Source organism: Engystomops pustulosus, chromosome 1, assembly GCF_040894005.1.
Source record: "Engystomops pustulosus chromosome 1, aEngPut4.maternal, whole genome shotgun sequence".
NCBI lineage: Eukaryota > Metazoa > Chordata > Amphibia > Anura > Leptodactylidae > Engystomops > Engystomops pustulosus.
Window position 1 is genome coordinate 136,655,856 of NC_092411.1, and position 7,461 is coordinate 136,663,316.

Below are 7,461 nucleotides of genomic sequence, written 5' to 3' on the forward strand. Positions count from 1 at the left end.
ATAGCATATCTTTTTTTTTTCTATTAAACCTATTTTTTATACAAAAACTCTTTGGCAGTATATGTACTATGCTCTGGGGGGGGGGGGGGGGGGGCTAAAAATGGGTCCCCTGGTGAAAGGTTCCCTTTAATGTTGGCATTTAAGAGAGAAATAGACCTAAAAGGACATTTTTCCCATCTTCACCGTTTAGGAATAGCTCAACCAGAAATTGGTGAGATAAATGACTGAATGCCAAAAGCATGTGGGGCAGGAGGGTATTTTTAGATTTATAGTAGAAAGTAGGCAGATAATGTTAGCCAAGATGTGCATTTTTTTTGCTGTTTCACATAGGAGCCCAAAGGAACTTGTTTAGTCTCTAGGTGTAGTGTTTGGGAAGTAGGGAAGTGACTGAGAACAACAGATGAAGTGTAATCGTCCGATACTATAATACAGCTAATCCAGCAATTAGTTGAAGATGAGGGGAAGAGAGAAAGAGGTAGTCAAATCTCTAATAAGAGCTACATGGGTCAGAATAGTAAGTCTATGCTCTGGAAGAAGGATGCAAAATACTACACATGGGAGTGGATGTAAGGGATTTTAGCAAGGTTTTGACCTTCCTATAAAATGTTAACAGTCCAGGAAATGATCCTTTTATCTGACATGAGTGTTTCTCGTTACCAATAACCTTGGGGTTGTGGGTCTGTGCTCATCTGTGGAGCTAGCACTTAGGTTGGTAATGTTATGTAAAATTGTGTGGACCTCTTTCAATCACCAAGAGAGCCGATTGGGAAACTGTAGGTGAAGTTTTTAAAGGCGGTCCCCTACTTAAGGAGACCCAACTTACAGACGACCCCTAGTTAAAGACAGACCCCTCTGCCCACTGTGACATTTGGTGAAGCTCTCTGGATGCTTTACTTTACTGAAATAATCAGCTGTAAGATGTCTGTAATGAAACTTTATTGATAATCCTTGGTCCCATTACAGCTAAAATGTTAGATCTATAAAATGTTAAATCTATAAAAAGTGATCAAAAGGTTGTACAGTCCTAAAATTGATATCATTGAAAACATTATCAAATGTCGCAAAGAATGACACCACCCACAGCTCCGTACAACAAAGTAAAAAAAAAGTTATTAGCACCAGAACATGGCAAAATTAAAAAAAAATTTGTACAGGAGGTTTTAATTTTGGAAATGTATGAAAACATTATAAAACCTATACAATTTTGGTATCCCCGTGACCGTACCGACCCAGAGAATAAAGTAGACATGTTATTTGGGGCGCACAGTGAAAGGTGTAATATCCGAGCCCACAGGAAAACTGTGCAAATGCGTTTTTTTTTACCATTTTCACTGCATGTGGTTTTTTTTTCCCGCTTCCCAGTACATGGCATGGAACATTCAATACCATCACTGTGAAGTGCAATTTGTTACGCAGAAAACAAGCCGTCACACAGCTCTTTACGTGTAAAAATAAAAAAGTTATAGATTTTTGAAGGTGGGGAGTGAAAAATGGAAATGAAAAAACAGGAAAGGGCCCGGTCCTTAACTGGTTAAGTAATGTGACCGGAGATCTGTATAATGCCAATGAAGTCCCTTGACCTGTTGAACCATTAACGCCTCAGATGAAAAATAAGGCACCATCCAGGCACGGAACCACTTAAGATGTTAGTCCTTAAAATTCTCCAAGTAGCATATCACGCTATATAGAGAAAAAAATATAGCATCTTCGGATGCTCTGGATCCATCGTTTGAGCTCTTCCTACAGATAAGGTGCTGCATTCCTTATGGTCGATGCCCACTCAGAGCTTACAACCGTGGTATGCGTCCTTTTCAAATGTCCTTTTCAATTATATGAAAACGCCCATCACTTGGCTTAGCGATGACCCCTGCTCCTCTACAGTCACTCCTGAGTGATGGGAGTTATTCATTTATTTGAAAAGGACACATGGAGGACTGGTTTCCCAAGGGCGGGGGAGACAGCTCCTTTACAGCCACTCCCAGATGCCTAGTCACACAGCACATGGTATTGAAAGGTACTATATAGCATATCTTTTTTTTTTCTATTAAACCTATTTTTTATACAAAAACTCTTTGGCAGTATATGTACTATGCTCTGGGGGGGGGGGGGGGGGGGCTAAAAATGGGTCCCCTGGTGAAAGGTTCCCTTTAATGTTGGCATTTAAGAGAGAAATAGACCTAAAAGGACATTTTTCCCATCTTCACCGTTTAGGAATAGCTCAACCAGAAATTGGTGAGATAAATGACTGAATGCCAAAAGCATGTGGGGCAGGAGGGTATTTTTAGATTTATAGTAGAAAGTAGGCAGATAATGTTAGCCAAGATGTGCATTTTTTTTGCTGTTTCACATAGGAGCCCAAAGGAACTTGTTTAGTCTCTAGGTGTAGTGTTTGGGAAGTAGGGAAGTGACTGAGAACAACAGATGAAGTGTAATCGTCCGATACTATAATACAGCTAATCCAGCAATTAGTTGAAGATGAGGGGAAGAGAGAAAGAGGTAGTCAAATCTCTAATAAGAGCTACATGGGTCAGAATAGTAAGTCTATGCTCTGGAAGAAGGATGCAAAATACTACACATGGGAGTGGATGTAAGGGATTTTAGCAAGGTTTTGACCTTCCTATAAAATGTTAACAGTCCAGGAAATGATCCTTTTATCTGACATGAGTGTTTCTCGTTACCAATAACCTTGGGGTTGTGGGTCTGTGCTCATCTGTGGAGCTAGCACTTAGGTTGGTAATGTTATGTAAAATTGTGTGGACCTCTTTCAATCACCAAGAGAGCCGATTGGGAAACTGTAGGTGAAGTTTTTAAAGGCGGTCCCCTACTTAAGGAGACCCAACTTACAGACGACCCCTAGTTAAAGACAGACCCCTCTGCCCACTGTGACATTTGGTGAAGCTCTCTGGATGCTTTACTTTACTGAAATAATCAGCTGTAAGATGTCTGTAATGAAACTTTATTGATAATCCTTGGTCCCATTACAGCTAAAATGTTGAAAATCTAATTGTCACTGGGGCAAAAAAAAAATTGTCTGGAGCTACAATGATGAAATATACAGTTTTGACTTGCATACAAATTCAACTTAAGATCAAACCGATGTAAGTAGCCTGGGGACTGCCTGTATAGCGTTGTTTCAGGGATTGGGTCTGACAGGACTGTTTCAAGAATGCCTCCAAGTCAAAGATTATTCCTGCGACCACTGTTTTCTTGCCGTTCTAGGTATCCAAGTACAGTATTGAGGTGAAACTGACAGATTTGTACGGCAGCACTGGAGGTTTTACCAAATGCAAGTAGGGTAGTTGGAAATTCTTCCAGCTATTCTGTTTTCAAGATGGAAAGCTAAAAACATAACTTAAAGGAAACCTACCACATGATATGGTAGGTGTAAGATTGGGCTGGTGCTTATTTTTGTTTGTGTCCTAAACCGCTGTATCGCGGTTTAAACACTTTTTAATCTTTATAGCCGAAGCTGCTTCGGCGCACCAAGCGATACGGTTGGCTATAAAGATTAAAAAGTGTTTTAAACCGCGATACAGCGGTTTAGGACAATAACAAAAATAGGCTCCGGCACCAGCTCACCTTGAGCTGGTGCTTGGTATTTCCATCTTACACCTACCATATCATGGGATTGGTCGTTGCATTAAAGGAAACCTTTCAGCACAGGTTTTTTTGAGCCAAATATGAATGAACATGGAGAAATTTTTGTGGATTCTGGAAATTGATGGCTTCTGTTTAAGTGGTTTTTTGGGTAGTGCAGTAAATATTGTATGTAATGCATTCATGAGCTCTCGTTATCTGTTAGCTGCAGCTCTAACATTAACTTGATTCCTGAGAAGTCTTTTCTGAAATGTTATTGGCATGACTTCAGATCAGAAATAGTCAATCATTACCCTACTTTAAGCTGGAACTAGGAATAATACTTGTTCATACAGTTGCCTGTTCATACAGTTATAAATTATATTACAGATTAACTAGATGATTCAAAATAAGTTTTTTTATTATCCAAAAATCAAACCTTTTTTCAATCTGGAAACAGTCCAAAGGAGTGGTATTTTCCAATTATCTCTAAGCCAGGTGTTCCAGAAGTAAAATTTAACCCCTTAACAGCTGGCCCTTTTTTGTTCTTGGGTTTCCATTTTTCACCTGCTTCCTTACAAAAGCCCTAATTTGTTTATTGTTCTGTTTACAAAGCTGTATGAAAGCTTGTAATCTGTGGGAAAATTGTATCTTCAAGTGTCAGCATTTACCGTAATATTCATACAATGTACAGAAAAACTGGAAAAAAGTTCTAAACGCAGTTTAAGTGAAAAAAAAATGCATTGCTCCAGTGTCTTAAGGGCTTAATTTTTACGGCTTTCGCTATGCTTTCCACATGACAGTTCTACTTTATGCTTTAGGCCGGTGTGATCACAAAGATAAATTCCTTTGTTGTACCTTATTCAACACATTAAAATGTACATGCATTGTTTTGATCAACCGTTGAAAGCCTGTACTGCTCACATACAACTTTGTTAAAACACCAATTATTTAAAAAGAAATGCTTGAGAACATACATGTACACATAAAATTTCATCAAAACAGAGATTTACACCCAAATAGTGATGTAAAAATATAAAAATACATCTTTATGATTAATAAGCGCAACCACCCTGTTAAAGATATTACACTGGACTCAGACGCCATCTTACGTATTGTCGTACATTTTAAAGACTCAGCATTCATTTCATATAACTTAGTGTAGTGATAACTAAAGTTTGGGTTTGTCCCTCAGAACACAAAGACTTAGTGCTCACTAGCAGCACCTAGTGGAAGGTATCCAGGCAAGCACCTGGGAAGTTTCAGTATTTGCATGTAGCCAATAGTATTAGACTCCTTTGTGTGCTTACATCCAATAGTGTTACATTTCCTGGGTGAGAACACCCAATTATAGTTGCTGCTTTCCTAATTACACGCCTTATGTAAAGTGCCTTATGGTTTTCTATAAATGTCGGTCCCTCAATAAACTTATCAGTCTTGTTTGCTAACTTCCTGCAAGGACAGGTCTTGTCTTTTCTTTCAAGTTAGTCAAATTCCAGCGCTGGACACAGACTCATTTAATTTGAAAGTCACCTTACAATGATTAGGGGTTTGAGCCCCAGATATAAATCTATAAGACACCCTCATACAACTTAATAACACTATAATATTCAGTAGGATTTTGGGTAGGATCATCACTCCACTCAGCACTCTGATGCAGCACACAGTTAACGGACAATTAGGTTCCAGGTTAGATACCCCAATAGAGTTTTCAAATTTGGGTTTGGAAAACTCAGCCTAACCAAATTTTATTGGGTCTGCACATCACTAGATAACATAAAAAGAAATAATAAGACAGAGAAGAACAAGAGGGTAGATAAAGAGCAAGAAGTTATTGGATACAATTACAATTGCAACTAAAGTACAATTCTAGTTACTGTAATTGGGTTGAGAACCCTAATCTGAAAGCACCCACGATTATACGAAGTGTAACCATATAACCTTAAAAATGTCCATAAACCAAGCTAATGAGCTAAAAAGGTCTGTTCAATATTATTGTAATATGTGTACAATAACAGAGTTAGAACACTGCAATAACTTTATAAAACATTATAAAATAACTTTATTTTGGACTGTGTGTGTGTTTCACATGTTACCTGTAACTATTTGGACTACACTGCTATGTTAATATGTATCCAAATTAGGAGCAGAAAATCAAATGTTCATCATTTAGCTCCATTACTGAAAAGAAAACTCCATATATGAGGTTGTTCTAATCAGTTCATGTTAGCCCTCTCTCAGGTTTTGCTACAAAAGTACACAATATTTGTTTTATCCACAAGCTGTAAATGCTCCCTCCTTCTCCTCTCTGCTGGTTAAAATGCTAGGGGAGGCATACTTTAGATAAACTGAAAAAGGGGAGTCTCCCGTTTCATATAATAGCAGGCTTGTGTTTCTAGGTGCCAGAGAACTGGTTAAAATGACAGAAGGAATATTAAAATCCCTTACTCATTCACTCCTGAGTTCTCTGGCAGCTAGAAACATGCTAGTATTGAAGATTCCTTATTCAGATAAAAACAGAATTGCGATTCTAGGGTACACAAATCCAGACTTCAGCTGAAAAATACATATTATTGTAAGGCAAATGTTTACTGTTATGCCTAGTTCAGTATATTACATCTAACATCCCATGACTTCACTTTTGGGCAACAATCTGTTTGTCACAGATGCACCCACGATCCTTGTCGCAGCTCGCCCGTGCCCCTCTATGGGCCACGGTCCCCGCTGCCACTGTCCCACTCCCTGGCCTGGACTCACCTCTCCACGCTCCTGGCTGTACTCCTGCTAGACTGCACACTCCCACTGCTAGGGCCCGCGTGCGCCGGCTCTTTAAGACTTAGAAGGGTGCGACTGGCTGGGAGTGTTGGATTATTTGTTATGTGATGTCTGTCTTGCCAGATGTTTAGCTGGCCTGTTTGTCTATGTCATTATGTACCTATAAATGTTTGTGCTGTTTACGTGTAACCTTATCATTTCTGAAAAAAAAAACACAAAATCATCAATAAAAATGTTTTGATGTAAAAAAAAAAAAAAAAAAGACTTAGAAGGGTCAGCGTCCTCCTGATTGGCTCTTGCTAATCCGCCTCATCCTTATAATCCGTCACCTCCCTTCACTCCCCGCCGGATCTTCAGCATCATTCCTGCTAAGAGAAAGCCCTACCGAGTTTCCCGTGTTCCAGCGTTACCAGTGTTCCTTTGTGTCTCTGCCATTCCTGTGACCTTCTGTGCCTTCCAGGGTTCCTGTCCAGCGTAATCTACAGTCCATGCCAGCATCAGCAGTATTCCCCGTGTTTCCTGCTGTCATCTCAGGTTTGGACTGTTTCCTGCCGTACTACCAGTCTCATACCACCTCCCGCAGTGGTCCAGAGGGTCCACAGACTCTTCCAAGAGACTTTTACACATTTTCCTTCCTCAAGTTTGACACTGTTATGATCCTAGGAGCTGTCATGCCAGCAAGGTCAGTACAGACCAGTACAGTTAGGTTCATAAATATTTATACACTTACACCAATTTATTTATTTTTTCAACCTTTTTACTGCAACATATTCAAGTTCCAGTTCAGCTACTTAAAGGAGTTTTCCCACGAAAGAAAATTCTCAAATCTCAATCCCCTAGTTATGTGTACACAATAAAGATCATTTTAACCCCTTACTTTACAGTTTTACTCAATTGTATTTCTGTTTTAGCTCCTATCACTCCCTAGCCTGCTCAGTGCAAAATTCAATGGTGTAGACGGGGACTCTCTAAACAGACACATAATCCATCTACCCTGTTTCCCCTAAAATAAGACATCCCCCGAAAATAAGACCTAGTACAATTTTGTTCAATCTTAGAAATATAAGGCCTCCCCTGAAAATAAGACCTAGTGGCAGACATTGCTACATC